The sequence below is a fragment of the Misgurnus anguillicaudatus genome, chromosome 1, assembly GCF_027580225.2.
Source record: "Misgurnus anguillicaudatus chromosome 1, ASM2758022v2, whole genome shotgun sequence".
In the NCBI taxonomy this organism is placed as follows: domain Eukaryota; kingdom Metazoa; phylum Chordata; class Actinopteri; order Cypriniformes; family Cobitidae; genus Misgurnus; species Misgurnus anguillicaudatus.
This window is the reverse complement of record NC_073337.2, coordinates 9740093-9758926: the sequence shown is the minus strand read 5'-3', so window position 1 is coordinate 9758926 and position 18834 is coordinate 9740093. Positions and strand designations below refer to the sequence as shown.

Here is an 18834-nt window from a genome sequence, read left to right as displayed (position 1 = left end):
GACTCAAACTAGCAAAAAAACACTTGCGTTGCGCATTTCCCAGAGGGTTTGATAGGGCCCAGGGTCTCTTTATCAGGGGTGTTTATTTATTTATTGTTTATTTGACAGGGACGTTGCACAACAAATGTGTTGCACAGACCAGAAATAGCTTCAAGCTAATTTTCATCTGTAGTCCCTGGACAGCGGCAAAGTGACAACAAGTTAATACAGTGTACAATAATCATTTCTACCAATAAGTCCACTCACAGTACAAAATACAAATAAAACACCTATAAAAATATCGTCTTAACAAATGCACTAACTGCAGTATTTACAACTATTAAAATGTACCTGCTATAACCCAATTTACCAATTTTTGTACTAATGATTACAAGACTGCCCATTTTTCAACCACTTTTTAAGGTTAAATTTAAACTGTTGCAATGTGGTACCCTCTCGCACAGTTAAAGGCAACGAATTCCACATCCCTGCTGCTTTTACTGAGAAGCAATTCTGTCCAAAGGTAGAGGATCTAAATTTAACATAACAGTCTCCTCTAGAGGTGGCTCGCGTTGTTCTCATTCCTACCTCTTCACACGATTTTACCAACATTCTCAGGGGCTGTGGTGCCAAATCATGAAAAATTTTATATACTAAACTAACATTCGAAAACAAAATAAAATTTTCAAACGTTAGTAGACCATATTTCTTCACAATATTACAATAGTGGTATGAAACAGGTTTTTTGTCTAAAATTTTAAGTGCCTGTTTATACAAGCTTTGGAGCGGCTGTAATACAGAGTTGGTTGCTAAAGACCAAGTTGTGCTGCAATAAGTAAAATGTGACAATATCATTGCATGCATATAAAGCTTAGCTGCATCCGTGCTCATTTGCTGGCGAAGATATCTAAACTCTGATAAATTAAATTTTACAGTTTTTATCAGTTTGGAAACATGCTTTTTAAATGACAGTGTCCTGTCCAACACCACACCTAAATACTTAACAAACTCTGCTTCGTGAATTCTTGTTCCTTTTACAATAATTTCCGGCGCCGAGTGAGAAGTATTCCTTGTTGAAAAAAACATGCTGACAGTTTTACTATAATTCAAAGTCAAGCATGATTGCTCCATCCAAGCTGAAATTTTTTCCATCGCTCCCTGGAGCACTGCTGCTGCATTCTGATTTTCTTTTGCATGCACATATATCACATATACATTTGTACATGCACATCAGCGTAGCAAGCTTTTCAAAAGTGTGGGGGATGGATAACATTTTAAATTTGATATAAACACACCAGAAACACGCGTATGTGCACCTGGGATGGAATTAAGCACCACCCATGACACAAACACATCCTCTCTTCTCTCATAGACCTCTTTCTCAAACTGTAACATTCATTTTTCATTGCTCACCTGTGAAACTTTCTGTGCCTCTCTCTCTCTCTCTTTAAACTGATGCCTCCAGCAACCTCATCTCCTAAACAAGGGTGCAGTGATAAAGGAATAAGGCTGTGGTACTAGCAAACCTTAGTGAAACTTAAAAAGTAATATACTAAATTAATCCAAAAATATATAATGGTAATAGGCTACTGTTGTTTAATGTCAACATTTATCAACTTTCAGCTTTCAACTTCACTTACAGGATTTCTCTTGAAAAAGGTGTCAATCTTCTCCTGCCTCTTTCTTTTCTGTATCTTATTTATACTGCGTGACAAAAAGATAGTGGTAAGCTTGAAAGTGACATGGTCTGACAGGACTGTGACTGCTAAACTTTGCTTACTTGCGCACTGAAAAGCTTATTTTCTTGTGTTGTAAACAATGTAACAATTTACCGTTTTTAAACATTAAAATAATATAGGCTACACTTTTCTTTCATTGTTTGCATACCTGTTGAAGAACTATGTCATCATTTCTCATTTTTTCTCCTCAACAAGTACAATCATACACAACCGGTAGTATTAACAAAGTATTCAGCTAATCAACAAACAATGCTCAAAATATCAAATTGATTGCACTAGGAATAAACCCATAAATACACTGCTAAACAATTGCAATCTATCCCTCATCCTCGTCAATTTAGCCAGCTGCTGAACAATAACCCAATTAGCATTAGTCCCAAATACATATCAAGCTTATTCAAAAACCTCAAAAGCATACATAGAGTTATTTAAATGTTTAATAAAGTTTTTTAAACACAAATTCAAAGTAGCCTACCTGAAAAATGGAGATGTAAATAAACAAAGTTCCCGCCTCCTCAGCGCGAGCTGACGGAGCTGACCGATCAATCTAACCCACCAAGAGAGGCGGGACTTAAGGCAGAACAGCCAATCATCAGCCGGTAATTCTCAACGCTGGCGTCATGTTTGAGAGGGGAGGGGGGAGAAGGGCAGCGCAGCGCAGCAGACACAGAGCGGCCAGAGAAACGGAGGAGCGACTTTAATAAGGCGTTCTTGCAAAACTGCATAAAAAGTGTGGGTGTTGAACCCTCTCACCAGGAAAAGTGTGGGTGTTAAAACACCCACATCCCCCACGGGTGCGACGCCCCTGCACATCAGGACAAATAGCCGGAAGATCATTTATATACACACTGAACAGAAGAGGGCCCAAAATGGAGCCTTGTGGCACACCGACTGGGCAATCTAAGAATGACGACATCGTGCTCTTAACTCTTGTGCAGTGCTTCCTATTCTTTAAATAAGATGTAAACCATCGTAATGTCTCTTCAGAAATGTTATGAGTGGACAATTTGGATAAGAGGATGTTATGGTTTACCGTGTCAAAAGCTCTTTTCAGATCTAAAAATATAGCCCCCACCACCCCCCCTTTATCCAACATGGCTTTAAGTTGTTCAACGAAATAACAAAGTGCCGTTTCAGTCGAATGATGTTTTCTAAAACCGAACTGAAGTGGATTCAGGGGGTGCTCTCCAAAATTCAAATGATCCATTAGTTGCATGGCCAATACTCTCTCAACTACTTTAGATATTACCGGTAGGATACTCACTGGTCTATAGTTGGCCAGCTCAGCTTTGTCTCCTCCCTTATGCAATGGTGTAACCACTGCCTTTTTTAGACAGTCTGGGAAGACCGCTTCTCTGATGGATCGATTGATTAACTGAGTAATAGGTCAACATAGGGTGGCAGCATTCCTTGTTATCATACACAAATCTAACCCATAACCATCCTGTGATTTAGAAACTTTAAGTTCTTGTAAAATTTTAATGACCTCTGGCTCCGAAACCTCATTTAAGTGAAACACTCGTTTTGTTAAATCTACAGATTTCAGATCCACTGTTCTATTATCAAAAACAACTGCCAATTCATTAACAGAATCTTTAAAAAAACTATTAAAAGCACTAGCTACCTTTTATTCATCTTGCGTTAAAACATTGTTTATTTTAATTTCATAACATTTCTGAGGCATTTTTTTCCGAGAAATAGTATTAATGTGCTTCCAAACCAAATGATTGTTTCATTTAGCTTGTGTTATCAAATCAATAAAAAAGTTTGCCTTCGAAATTCTTAATTCTTTCACTACTTTATTTCTGTAGTCCTTAAATAGACGCATGTCATTATCAATTTTCGATTTTATAGCCTGTTTAAGTAGAAAATCTCTTCTCCTCATCAAATTCCAAATCTCTTTTGTCAACCAGGGTAAATTTACTTTTTTATTTAAGTTAACACACTTTTTAATACATTTCACTTTAACATTATTAATTAAATCTAAAACGCTCCCACAAAATGGGTCTATTTCATCATTAGGATTTAAAATTTTCCAGTCAACCTTCTCCAACTCCTGATCAAAATGTACCAAGTCTTTATTGGGTATTTTATAAAAAGTCTCTTTCTTTGTCCTAAATGTAAATCTATTTTTGTTTAATTTCCTTACTATAAGAACTAAATTATGATCTGACATACCTGTAATAAAATTTAAAGATTTTATAATTCTGTCAGATTTATTTGAAAATACCAGGCCAATTTGTGTTTTAGATGTTTTAGTTATCCTTGTCGGTCCTTTTATTAGCTGTTCAAAATTATAAAGACCAGTTATTTCCTTTAACCTTTTCCTACTGTTTTTATCTATCCAATTAACATTAAAATCACCTAGTACAATTACTTCTTTACCAAGAGTATTTAATTATTTTTAAATCCCCTTAAATTATGTATAAAATGTAACATCAGCAGAAGGTGGTCTATAGAACCCAGCTACAATAAATGACATCTGAGGTGACACATAAATAGTTAAAGCAATACATTCAATCTCTACGTCAACTTTATCTTGCACATTAATCTGTTGGCATTGTAAATGCTCTTTAACATAAAACAGTAGTCCACCACCTCTTCCAATAGGCCTATCCCTTCTAAATATGCTATAGCCTGGAATGCGGTAGGCAGCTTGTGGAGAAGCCTTTGTTAACCAGGTCTCCGATAGACAAATAAAGTCCAAGTTCGAGTCAGTAAGCAATTTTTCCACCTGATCGATTTTAGTGGAGATACTCCTAACGTTTAAATGTCCCCCCAGCAGTCCTTTAGGTTTCGATTTAGCGTCCCAGATAACTTTAGTGTGGTTGAGTGTCTGAAAGAGTGTCAAGTCATACCTTCGTAACGATGGTTTTAAATGATGTAGAAAACTTCTCTTTTGGCATCGATTGATACGTTCTGTGGCATTTCTCCACCGCGTACTCCCCGCCGCTCCACTTCGTTCTCCCTCGACGCCTCGGGTGCTGTATCCCTGCTGAACCAACTCCAAACTAGGCTGTTCGTTTATCACTTCTTCGCACCCTTGATCCTCGAGTAGGGCACTATCCGCTGTACAAATATCCTGTCCAGTGAACCCAAAACACAAATCTCCATGCATCGATTGACTAGGTAAATCCAGGAAAAAATGCTCGCCGACATTTAATCCAGCCGGGTGGGCGCACACCACGTCGTCACAACCCGTCACTTTGTCAAAATCGCCGCTGTTGGAGAAAGGGCCTGGGCATTGATGAACGTCTCCCGATAACAGGAGACACAGGATAATAATCAGCGTTCCACCTTGCGAACATCGCACAGGCTGTTTTTTAAGTCTTTTTTTCAATGAAGTCAGGAGGGTCGGAAATACGAACGTGGTAGCCACAATAGTCTTCCCGTAGCCAAAATGCTTTTCCCCAAACTTGATGGAAACATTTGCCTCCTCCTGGTTACTATATCCATTTAGATTTAGTTTCAAATGCCATACTTGTTCGCCGCACTTTGGAACTGATAGTGTTAGAATAAACGCATAAAGCAGAAATGCCCACAGCACACCAAACCTACTGCACCTGCCCGCCGCCATGTTGTCCATTCTGTCTCAAATAATACTGGGTCAAAAATGCTTGACCAAAGCTTGTATTATAATTATTAGCATTATTTATAAGGTGAAGAACAGGTTTCACACACCAGCAGCTTCAGTAAAGCAAAAATAATGACAGATCAATGAAACCGTAAACTCAAGAAACAATAAGGTTACTCACATAACCCTGTTGCTAGCAATTGTGGTCCATATGAAAGAATATGAGGTGGGGCCCCCTGCCATACCCATTTCCCACCAAATAATCCAATCTAGCTATTAAAAATCAATAATTTAATTGAAAAATACAGTACAGTAATCAAATATTCAGAGAAAATGCAACATTCTTAACAAAGAGTAAAGGTTATTGTGACCCTGCCTGTGAAAACCCAGCTTAAGTAGTTATTTTTGCTTTAATGTTTTCTACATAAAATCATTCTATCAGGAATTGGACAAGAAGGGAACCCAAATGCAGATGTGACAGGGACAAAAATAATAATTTATTTAACAAAACTGAAAACAAAACCCACGAGGGGGCAACAAAACAGGGCAAATACTAAACTACACAGAACTACATAACATATTAACAAAACACTAAGCTTAAATTAGAACACACTACACTTAACTTGAACAGGAACACACTGGAAACAATGACTGGCAAGACCAACGTAGTAATACAGATGAACCCGTACTGAACAACACACACAAGGACTCTTAAATAGGGAGAAAATAAATTACATACACCTGGAACTAAGTACAATTAAGGGATCGAGGAAAAAGTGACGAGACCCGGCACCCGGGAAATGCGTGGTCAGAATAAATCAATACAAAAACCACACATCTCCCACATTAAACATTGTACTGTCGGAACCCTGCCATGCTGACTAGATCTAAATGCAAACAAGGATCTGGCAGGAGTCTGACACATCCTACATAATGTAAAGAACGTTCTTTGAAATTATAAACTTGATATATTTAATATTGACTGAGTAAGTTAATGTCAGCAATTAAAATCATAGTGAAATTAATGCTTAAAATCAAACTTTATCTCACATTAAGATTTGACACTTTAGTCTAATTTTCACAGGCAAGCTACTGACATACTGTATACTTGAGCTCTTACACACACCAATAAAATTGTAACATTTAAAAATGGCAAACAACAATGCATGTTTTCTAGAAATTTAACTTCTGTCTCAAATAAGACTGGGTCAAAAATGCTTGACCAAAGCTTGTATTATAATTATTAGCATTATTTATAAGGTGAAGAACAGGTTTCACACACCAGCAGCTTCAGTAAAGCAAAAATAATGACAGATCAATGAAACCGTAAACTCAAGAAACAATAAGGTTACTCACATAACCCTGGTTCCCTGAAATAAGGAGAACGAGCATTGTGTCAGTAGCTGACGCTATGGGGGAAACATCTGTAAAAGAACAGACAAATGGCATTTGAGCCTGTGAAATGGGGCTGAGATTACGCCCTTTATAAGTCCGGATCGAACAGCATATAGTACCTTTTCGACTGAACCACGCAGTCTAAAACAATTGCTGCGTGACGTTTAAGCACAGCCAGCTACGCAATGCTTGTTCCCGTTATTTCAAGGGAACAAGGGTTACGTGAGTAATCTTATCGTTCCCTTTCTTACGGTTCACTTAGCATTATGTCAGTAGCTGACACTATGGGGAAGATATCCCATCATGCCGTGCTTGTAACGGACTGTAACGGACTGTAAATCAGAGATGCTGAATGGGGCCTCATTTAACCAGCTATCGAGCTCAGGATAATGGAGCTCGAAGTGTAAAGCACTATATAAACAGTTCTTGTGTGTATAGGTGGGCTATCTGAGCGCACCGCCAATGTAATTAAGTTGTGATTAAGCTGACAGGATCTGCGTTTGTAAGGCAGGAGCTTCCAGGCTGTAAAATCTGACAAATGTAGACGACGTGGACCAGCCGGCTGCTTTACAATGTCTGAGATGGAAATCCCTGTAGACCATGCCCATGATGAAGCCATACCTCATGTAGAGTGGGCCTTAACAGCAAGGGGCAGCTCTCGTTCAGGGAGGCGTATGCTAATGAGATGGCTTTGATGATCTATTTGGATAACCTCTGTTTAGTGATAGGCATACCCAATGATCTGCGAAGCTTACAAACAGCTGTTCTAACTTTCTAAAGGAGAGAGGCCATCTGCCGGAGGAAGGGGGAGCAGGGAAAACCACTTGAACTCTGAAAGGTTCTGGCTGTACTGAAAGGCGTAATGGTCAAAGAACCAAGTTAAAAAGAAAAGATTGTGATGAATCTTACTGCCAGATGATATGACAAGAAGTTTTGTCTTTGGAAGATGGTAATCCTTCATCGAGAGAAAGAAAAGCCATGTTTAAGAATGATAGAACCCAGGAATGTCATGTCAATGTCATAGAAAAGAGCAGTGGTCCAAGCACTGAGCCTTGAGGTACCCTGGTATTGAGATGTTTGCGTTCAGAGAAATTACCTCTCCAGAATACTCTAAATGACCTACATGAGAGGTAGGACCTGAACCATAGTAGCGCCAATCCAGAGACACCCATAGCCTTGAGGGTAGACAGGAGGATGTAGGGATTGACAGTATCAATAGTGGGAGATACATGTACAGATTATTTGAAGGCTGCCCTTGCCTGCCTTTGAGGTTCAATGAGAGCAGCGCAGTTTCAGTGTAGTGACCGCTCTTGATACCAGACTGGTTGCTGTCTAGGAGGTTATTTTGAGTGAAGAAGGAGGAGAGCTGGTCTAAAACCACACGCTCAAGAGTCTTGGCAATTAAGGCAAAAAAAGAAACCGGCCTGTAGTTTTCTAACATTGCAGAATTAATTGGGTAATTAAGTGGGTTTCTTCAGCAGTGGTGTTACCCGGCCTCTTTAAAAGCTGTGGGGAATGTACCAGTGGAAAGAGATGAGTTGGTAATGTGGGTGAGAGCAGGAATAACCAATGGAAGAATGGCCTGAAGAAGATTGGTGGGTATGGGATCTAGCGGGCAGGTAGTCAGGTGGTTAGAAACAAAGATTGTGGAAACATCTGGTTCAGCTAGAAGAGAGAAAGAGGGGAGCGAGCATGCATCAGGAGTTTGAGCATGAGCAAGAGGTGGCAGCGCAGAGAACGGACTGCTGATGGTGTTAGTTTTCTTCGAAAAGAAAGAAGCTAAATCACATGTTTGCCAAGCCATGTTATTTTTTATTTGCTGGAGGCTGTTTTGGAATTGCGCTCTCGCACTAAATTGCTCCGTTTAGTAAATCTGGGCCTGTTGTAACTTTGCAGATTTCTTATGCTTAAAGGCAGGATAGGCAGGAATTATCTAAAAAACTTTTTTACAAATTTGTTTAAACTGTCTTTATTTACCAATGTATAGTAAAATGTAAGTACTCTGAAAAAGAGAGCATAAAACTTGAATGTCTGTAGACCTCTCACGACCACCTGTTTTAAACACAGCTAATTATTTTCATTCGGGACGAAACAAATGATTGGCTGTCACTGTCACTGTCTCTCGTAACCATGGCTACCACCCCTGTTGCTACAGGATCTGCCCACACATGCGCACACCCGGTTGATTTGAACGTGCACGAGGCACAAAATCTAAGAAAAGCAAAAGTACGGCAGAGAAAGAGCAATCAGAACTCACAGTATCTGCATATGCAGTCAGCGAAGGCAAACAAGGCATACAAAGGAATAAACGAAGAAATCAAACAAGAGTAAATATCGTGTGTGTGGCTTTTCCTCGAGTCGACGATGCGGTAGCGGTATTGTCTCCGGAGTGTAGTCCTCAGAGTCAACAATGGTTTCATCACGGAAACTCTTACATACAAAACACCGTATATGTTATGAATTTTCCTCGAAATTCACCTTCATCACAGTGTAACTGATGGTAATAAAAAAACTTGTATCAATGAAACCTGTTTTTACATTTGTCTTATAAATATAACTAGCTCGTATGTTACAGAATCAAACAAAATATATTTTAAACTTACCAGTATCGTTATGCTAGCTTAATTTTTTTTTTTTTTTTATTATGCTTAAACAAAAAATATACAGAACAGTACAATATATAGAAAAGAGTACATAACATAACATCGTGGGTTACATTACATAAACATAAAAATAAAGATAATTAAGTTAGCTGAAAGGATTGACACCATTGTAGAGTCTTACAAGCAACAGTATTTTTTGAATTCCTCAAGGAAATTAAATATATATCAACATCTTTCTTAAATATGAAAAAAGAAGGAGTTTTCTTTGAGAATTTGCATTTGTGAATATAAAATTTAGCAAGGAGAAGCAGCAGGTTAAGAATAAATTTAAAATGACAAGGGTCTAATCTCATAGTTTCACCAAAGAACACAATTTTTTGGTTTAAACAGAAATTTACAGAAAGACATCTTTTAACAAAATTTGAAAAGTCAACCCAAAATATTTTGCAGTATTCACCTTATTTTTCACGACAACAACGGCGGCGCCATTGCGCTCATTTTGTCAACGTTCTTCCGGCCGCATAGACGATGAGCAGCTGAGGCAGTGACTGAAGGCGACGCGTTAAGCTTAAAAAGCTCACTCGATCGCCTTTATGTTTCTTTCTTACCAATTTTAAGCCAACTGAGGAACACCCTTATCCCATGGTTCGACTACGATGTTCCGGTAACTTTAAACCACGCCGGGTGTTGAAACGGTGGCCAGTTTCAGGTAAGCTATCTTAGCTAACTTTGTGCTCGTTCGCCTAAAGTTAGATTTGTGAAGTCCGTTCTACAAATACACTTAAGATCAGTAACGTTAGTTTATAAAATGCAACTATTTGAATGGTTTTGATTGTCTACCTATATTTTTATATTTACGATAGTACAACGAGATTTTATAGTAGGCCTACATTGCATTCTTACAGTAGCCCACGTGATTCCTACAAGTTACTGAGATTTCAGATGCTAGAATGTCAGTTCATTTCTCATTCAGATATCGATAATGACCTATTAAACAACGTATTATTTAACACTGAAGTTAAATGTTGTATGTATAATGTTACCGTCTCTTTTTAATGCATCTCTCTCTTACACACTGTTCTGTTTAAGTATGGGTGCCATTTATATATTAATTCTCATGATGCAAGTTCATTTTAAATACTAACATAAAAATGTTTATGGTTATATTATTTTCACAGATGCATTGATGTGTAACGTTAGTGATGCAGTGGACAACTGTGAGGATGATACAATCAACATGTTCCTAAACTGTGATGCAGAAACACAATGGGAGGACCCACAACTACACTTTAAAATCACAAATCAACCTGAAGCAACCTACATCTGATATGGGAAAACAATGGTGCGGTTTCCCGGACAGGGCTTATCCTGGTCCAAGGCTAAAATGCATATTTGAGCTACAATAATTTAAAAACACCTTGTACTGACATACCTCAACATATATGAGTGCCATTGTTTTGTCACAAGATGCGCACCAGTCTTGTTGGTTTGTTTGTAAAAACTAAAATGTCCTAATATAATTAAATCCTAAACCCTGTCCGAGAAACTGCTTCAATGTGTTGAGCTGGCACAAATGTACATACTGTATCTCTGCTGAGAAACAACCATCTTTGTCAGCTTTACACAGGGTTGATATTGCATCCATTACACAGTCGCCAAGCACTTTACCAGTACATACACCAACAGCTTCCAGATAAACACTTGGGTTCAGCTCCTGATGACTCTTATAAAGCTGTGTCTTAATTTATTGCAGGGTGGTCTTGCTTTACATGTTGTAAAGTTACATTAAACCTTCATGTGATCAGATGTCATGCAGTAATATTAAACATTTACAGTGTGATCAGATGTTGTGCATTTATATTAAACCTTTACAATGTGATCAGATGTTGTGCATTTATATTAAACCTTTACAATGTGATCAGATGTTGTGCATTTATATTAAACCTTTGCTATGTGATCAGATGTTGTGCAATTATATTAAACCTTTACAATGTGATCAGATGTTGTGCATTTATATTAAACCTTTACAATGTGATCAGATGTTACCTGTCATGCAGTTATATTGAACATTTACTATGTGATCAGCTGTAACCTGCCATGCAGTTATATAAACCCTTACAGTGTGATCAGATATTATCTGTAAGGAATTTCTTAAACCATATGTGAGCTTTGTAGATTCCACTTAAAAGGATTTAAGTCTCCTGATTTGAAGGATGTTGGCAAGTTTGCAAATGAATTGTATCATGGTACCACATAAAAACGAAATAGTTATTGGACTGGCTAAGGTGCACATTTGCTATAAAAAAGACGAAATCACTGTGTAAATATTGGTAGACATACTTTTAATAATTTTCAATGCTGCTCCATCAACTCCTGACAGGACGAGGTAATTAAATATGCCAGGTTACTTGCCGCGGCCGCTTCATATCGTCTAACCACGAGACGATTGATGGGACAATATAAGACTATCCCAGCGTCGTATGAAGTTTTAACCGTGCACCTAATTTAAAACATTTACAGCTGTAGCGATATTTGTCATTTCGCTAAAGTTATAGTGAACTACAAACAATCTTCTAACCACCAAACTAACCACCGAATGCACTGTGCCATATTAGCAGCGGAAGTCGGTTGACAAAATGCGGAAGAGCGAAGAATTAAAAAGGGGCGTGGCGGAATAAGGTGAATATACATTCCCAAAATAAATGAAGGATTGTCTCATCAGCCTGATGACAAAAGGTGCACAGGGGGGAAATATTATTATTAAATTTAGCAAAGTTATAATTAACTGGGTAGCAGTTGTGTATAATTTTAAAGGAAATCTCAACCACTTTATTAGGTAAAAATATTTTTTCCTTAAGGAGCCAGAAATCTTCCCATACTATATCATCAAATTTATTATTCCAAAAGCTTACGCAAGCAGGTAAAGACATCTGATCTCTGTTAAGGATTGAGCGAATTTTTTTGTTTGATAAACTACTGAGAAGATTTTGATCAACAAATAGATCAACAACCCACTTTTCATTTAATGCTAGAAAATATTTGGTATCTGCAACATTTTTACCTTTATTGGATTATGCAGATATACTTTATATGAATGCCCCAACACAATATTTAAAAAAACTTGATACAGTTTTCCATAGTGCCTTGCGTTTTATTATTGGGTGTAGTTATCAAACGCATCACTGTATTTTATATGAGAAGGCAGAGTTACCATCCTTGTATACTCGAAGAAGTTTTAATTGGTATTGTTTTATTTATAAGTCGATTTGCAGTCTTAATCCACATTACTTGTCTCTTAACTTTTCAAACCCCAACGGACGCTACCAACTTCGCTCAAACGATTTCATGCATTTTAAAGTTCCTAGGGTTCGAACAGAGATAGGGAAAAAAGGTTTTACATATAATGCCGCCTCCTCTTGGAATTATCTACAGGATACTTTAAAGCTCACCACGTTGCCGTCACTAAATGAGTTTAAGCTGCTTTTAACAAATAACATGTTTTATCCCTTGGTAAATTGTTGTTGTGATTTATGAGTGTGTTTTATGTTTTGTTGTATATTGTATAATTGTATATTTTAACTATTTGTTGCTGCCTTCTTGGCCAGGTCACTCTTGTAAAAGAGATTTTAATCTCAATGAGTTTTAACCTGGTTAAATAAAAAGAACAGATTAGTATTATTAAATATAAAAGAAGAACATAACAGACCTTTAGGGCCAGGATTGACTAAAGGTTTCACACAATCAGGAATTGCCCCAAAAACAATGGCATATTCTCTTGGGGGGACTGGAAAAGAAAAAACTTGCATAAAATGTTCATAAGAGAGCAAGACACCCCTCTCATCTAACAGTTGACTCACTAAAAGTATATTTTTATCAAACCAATTATTTAAGAAAAGAGACTTATTTTTATATTTAATATTTTGGTTGTTCCAGATAAAATAGTTATGTGGAGAAAATTTATAGTTATATATCAGGGACCAGCATATTAAGGCCTGTTTATGAAAACTGGACAAAGTTAAAGGTATTCTGGAAATGTTATAATTGCAACGCAACAAAAAATGCAAACCTCCAACTGAACTAAAAATATAATTTGGGATAATATTCCAAAAAGATGTAGGATTGTTCAGGAAATATTTTATCCACTTAACCTTGAAAGAATTATTCAAAGTGGAAAAGTCCACTAAGTCAAATCCACCCATTGTCCGATCAGCTATCATAACACTCTATGCTAGCTTAATAGTGAGTACTAAAAGCCATCCTATTTGTTTATATTCATAGTGATAAAGTTAGATGTATTATTACATGTGATTGTGACATGATGTTGTTACATGCACCGCGCTCCTTCCTCTCCGCTCATCTCAGGTAAATGCTTCTCCCGGCAGAGCCGTTCATGTGTTTTGGGGGCGTGGCTTTAGAAGAAACCCAGAATGGAGGGGGTGGAGTGAATGGAAATAATTATCTGTGTTTAAAACATTCGTGAGAGGTCTATAGACCCTCGATTTTTATACTCTCTTTTTCAGAGAACTTACATTTTACATGTATTATATAAAGACAGTTTAAACAAATTTGGAAAAAAGTGTTTTTTAGACTTAAACCTGCCTACTCTGCCTTTAAATAGCAACATTAGACACTAACTGAAGTTAAAAAAGTAAAATCATAATCAAGGACCCCTAAGTACTTGCAGTATAAGTAGATTTTTTGCAGAATTGGGTATACCTAAATTTTAAGTTACCTACCCAAATCATTTGGAGTAAATTATTATCTTATTTTACAGAAAACTTAAAGAAAACTTATGTTATGCTCCACAACTAGTAATATGTATTAATGAAAAAAAAATATATAGATATAGATATATAGATATATATAGATATTTCTAACAAATTGACAGCAATTGTTATAGATGATGAGGACAGACTTACTTTGTTCCTGTTACAATAATCATTATACCAGAGATGTGGAAATGCAACAAAGCAGTCAAACAAAGCACGAGCCCATCTTTAAGGCGGTGCCACACCACACCGCAGGCCAACAAGGAACTGGGAAACAAAATCAAAACAAATGTACTGTACTTGCCAAACACACATAAAAGACAGACCATCATTGTTTGCATAACCTACATACATACCGAGTGATAGTCACATACCACATCCATCAATAAAGACATTTGAGAATTTAAAAAAGTATGAACAAATTGAAAATGATTTCAGTTGATGCAGAAAACAGGATTACGAGAGCCTGTACTTAACAATGACCACTTTATATCTTTTATGATCATTTAGTAAATGAAATGTTCATGCTAGAACACACACGTTGCCATTTTAGAATACTGGAAAGTAGAAATCATGTATCTGTACGTATAACACTATATTTATTATTGTTTATACTGCACTGTTGTACACGAATACTAAAAGCACACTGTACTTAGGCTTCCCTGATGTACCCACTTTGGCAAAAACTGACAAAAGGGCAGAGCCACAACAAGTTTGCATGGGCTCGTTGCAATATTATCTGTCTACAATGCCGGAGGCTGCAGTTTCAGGGCCGCAGTTCTAGGACCGCAGTTCCAGGACTCTAGTTTTGGAGGACCAAAAAAAGTGCCACCAATGAAGTATTTTCACCCAGTTTTAACTACTTTTAGAGTTTTAGATGTTTTTAAAGGTTTATTACACCCAAATACTGCTTTCTTTATTAAAAAATATCTGGTTTCTAGGAATGTTGAGTAATTATTGGGTCTAAGTTGCATTATTTAATAACTCATCAAGTAAAATAAACAAGGAATCATGATAGGCCTATAGCCTTTTCATTCAATCACATATTCAAGTACAGAGGGAATGAACAAGGATGACTCTGGAGTTATATTTAAAATTTGTGTATATTTGATAAAATTATATGTTGCAATTGTTGAATTTAAACACACAAAAACAAATTTGTTCATGACGTGAACAACATAGGAAGAACTGAATGGACTACGTCTTCACTGACTCCTAAGAGAGAGAAAGATAAATACATGAAGGAAACCAGCAACATTTAGTTGAACATGTTCAACTCTCTAATTTTTAATTTCAAATTTTAAATATCTTAGTCACCACAGAGCACACACATTATATACGATACAAACTCATATCAATCTTCATACCGAGTAAAGTTTATACTACTGTTGCATACTGTTCATTTTAATATAGGAACAAAGGTTCTTGAAACGTTCATGTCAATAAAGCCCATCTGAACTGAGAAAAAAACCCAGAGAAATAAATATAAATATTAAATATTTAAAAGCAGCACTACCAACCATCTGGATGCTCTCCCCTCTTTTCTCAGTTGTTTGTCTATAGACGGCTGCATATATGAGCAAAAACAAACACCTAATCCTAACAAAACTCTAGGTTTCTCAGCTGTTTATTTGTAGTATTAGGTGTCCGTAATAACATACTAAAAGTTTACCAACTATAGGCCTACCATGATTCCTTGTTTATTTTACTTGATGAGTTATTAAATAATGCAATTTAGACCCAATAATTACTCAACATTCCTAGAAACCAGATTTAATTTCAATAAAGAAAGCAGTATTTGGGTGCATTAAAAACATCTAAAACTTTAAAAGTAGTTAAAATTGGGTGAAAATACTGCATTGGTGGCACTTTTTTGGTCCTCCAAAACTAGGGTCCTGGAAATGCGGTCCTGGGACTGGGGTTCTCCAATTTGCCAGGTGGTGCTGTAACCTTAAAAATAAGGTTCTAGAACTGTGAACCTAGAACTGCGATCCTAAAACTGTGGCCTCCGGCATTGCAGATGGATAATATTGCAACGAGCTTGTGCAAACTTGTTGTGCAAAGTTTGTCAGTCTCTGCCAAAGGGGGTACCTCAGGGAAGCCTAAGTACAGTGAGCTTTCAGTATTCATGTACAACAGTGCAGTATAAACAATAATAAATATAGTGTTGTACGTCCAGATACATGATTTCTACTTTTCCAGTATTCTAAAATAGCAACGTGTGTGTTCTGGCATGAACATTTCATTTACTAAATGATCATAAAAGATATAAAGTGGTCATTGTTAAGTATAGGCTCCCGTAATCCTGTTTTCTGCATCAACTGAAATCATTTTCAATTTGTTTATACTTTTCTAAATTCTCAAATGTCTTTATTGTTGGATGTGATATGTGACTAACAGTCTGTATGTATGTAGGTTATGCAAACTATGATGGTCTGTCTTTTATGTGTGTCTAACAGGTTTAGTTATTGTAATCTTATTTCCCAGTTCTTTCTTTACCTGCAATGTGGTGTGACCCCACCTTAGATAAACTCCTGCTTTGTTTGACTGCTTTGTTAATAAGTGTTTCATTTCCTCCTCTCTGGTATAATGTTATTGCAACAGGAACGAAGTAAGTCTGTCCTCATCATCAATATTTGCTGTCAATATCTCCACAACACAGCAAAATCACCAGTGTTAAATGTACACTGCTGGTGTATACACTTGTACAATGTGATCTTACTGAGATATCAAGATTACATTTTCAAAGAATGTTTTTTATATGATAGATGATTTAATTTAAAAACATTAAATAAAAAAACTTGAGTTTTCACACAGACTGCATCATTTTATTTTTTAATTTTTTATTATAAGTATATATTATTAGTTGTGGAGCATAAAATAAGTTGTGGAGCATAAAGTTGTCTTTAAAATAAGATTTACTCCAAATGATTTGGCCAGGCAAACCCAATTCTGCAAAAATTTATACTGCAAGTAGTTAAGAGGTACTTGATTATGAATTTACTTTTATAACTTCAGTTAGTGTCTAATGTTGCTTTTTAAGCATAAAAAAATCTCCAAAGTTACAACACATACAGATTTACTAAACGGGGCAATTTAGTGCGAGAGCGCAATTCCAAAACAGCGCAGATGGTAGGGGTCATATCTGCAGGTTATTTACTAAAAACGTGCAAATTACATAACACAGCTGATGCTCCTGCAGGTGTGGGTGATCCACTAATGCCTGACGCGCTTGAATCCAGCACCATGGACATCTCAGAAGAAAATGAAGGACAAAAATGAAGGTTTACAAGAAGTTTTGAAACACCTGCTATTGTGTGACTTCTCCTAGTCACTCCTCTTTTATTTCCTCCAGCAAATAAAAAAAATAACATGGCTTGGCAAACAATATTTTTGAATAATATGTTGCTTGTACCACGTGCTCTCTCTGCCAGCAACAATTCCAGCCATTTCAAGCACAAAATGATTTTTTTGGCATTTAATAATGGCGCAAATACTAGTGTTGTAGTCAAAACCACCTAAACCGAGACCAAGTCATGACCAAGACCAAGACAGGCCGAGACCGAGACAAGACCAAGACTTTAAAGAGTCGAGACCAAGTCAAGACTAAGACCCAGACAGGCCGAGACCAAGTCAAGACCAAGACCACATTCTTAAGAAAAATGGTTCTATATAGTACTAAATAAGGGTTCTTCGGCTTGTAACAATAGCAGCACCCTTTTTGGTACTATATAGAACCCTTTTTTAGATGGTTCTATATAGAACCTTGCCTTGAAAAGTGCTACATAGAACCTCAGTGGTGCTATAAAGAACCCTTTCATTTAACAGCAGTCAGGTTTAACAGTTATAAACATGATTCTGCTCAAACTACCTGTTTGTCAGTAAATAGGTGAATGCTTGGTGAAAGATTTATTTATAATTTGAATTCACTGAATCCACATAAACCACTGTTATCAAGCCAATGGCGGACCTGCAGAGCTTCACTCACGATCCACCTAAAACAGACAAAAATAATAAGTAATTCTGCTATTACAAGTAAATGTGCCACATAATCACACAATCTCCAAAATGTTTTATCAGTAAATATCTATTATTATTTAAATGTCAGCATTGAAAAAACATGCATACATTACCTTTAAAAGCAGGATGTGTTTCTCATATCAAGCGGTCATATGCACTCTAAACACATGTTGTACCACATTCTTTTCATAACTAGTTTAATAAACATAAATATACATGTAATAGCTTTTTAACACTTCAACAAATCATTATCCTAGGTCATGAGTCCACTAAATATATCATTTAAAACAGTATGAAGCTTACCTGTTATAAAGGGAATGAAGCTTACAGTATAACATTGACCTGTTATAAAAGAAATAAAGTACAATAAGATCACACATAACTTTAGTTTTTTAAATGTTTTTAAGAGTAAATGATGATTATTGTACTCTCTTACCTGTTCGTGCGTGTGTGTGCGTGCGTGTGTGTGTTTGTGTGTGTGTGTGTGTGTGTATGCGATCAGAGAAGTTGATAAAATAATCAAAGGCATTGCAGATATGTGGGATTTTATCTTTGTCTATAAGCTAATTAAAGTGAACAAACACTAAAGAGCTGAAATCAACTTAACCATTTAATCTGAACTGTCTTTCGATGGTTGCCACTTAACACAATGCAGGCGTTTTTAGGGTTACACTTTGTTTTGATAGTCCACTTTGGACATTCTACTAACTATAAATAACTTCGCAACTACATGTCAACTAACTTTCAATAATTTG

At 36.6% G+C, this 18834-nt stretch overlaps 1 long non-coding RNA gene across 1 annotated transcript; it reads right to left on the bottom strand.

The window, feature by feature from the left end:
* Positions 1–1218: 1218 nt before the first annotated feature.
* Positions 1219–2524, bottom strand: LOC141361433 (uncharacterized). Its single transcript, XR_012367503.1, has 3 exons — positions 2194–2524; positions 1620–1683; positions 1219–1456 (listed from the first exon to the last, which is right to left on the bottom strand). It is a non-coding gene; the product is annotated as an uncharacterized lncRNA (long non-coding RNA).
* Positions 2525–18834: the final 16310 nt, after the last annotated feature.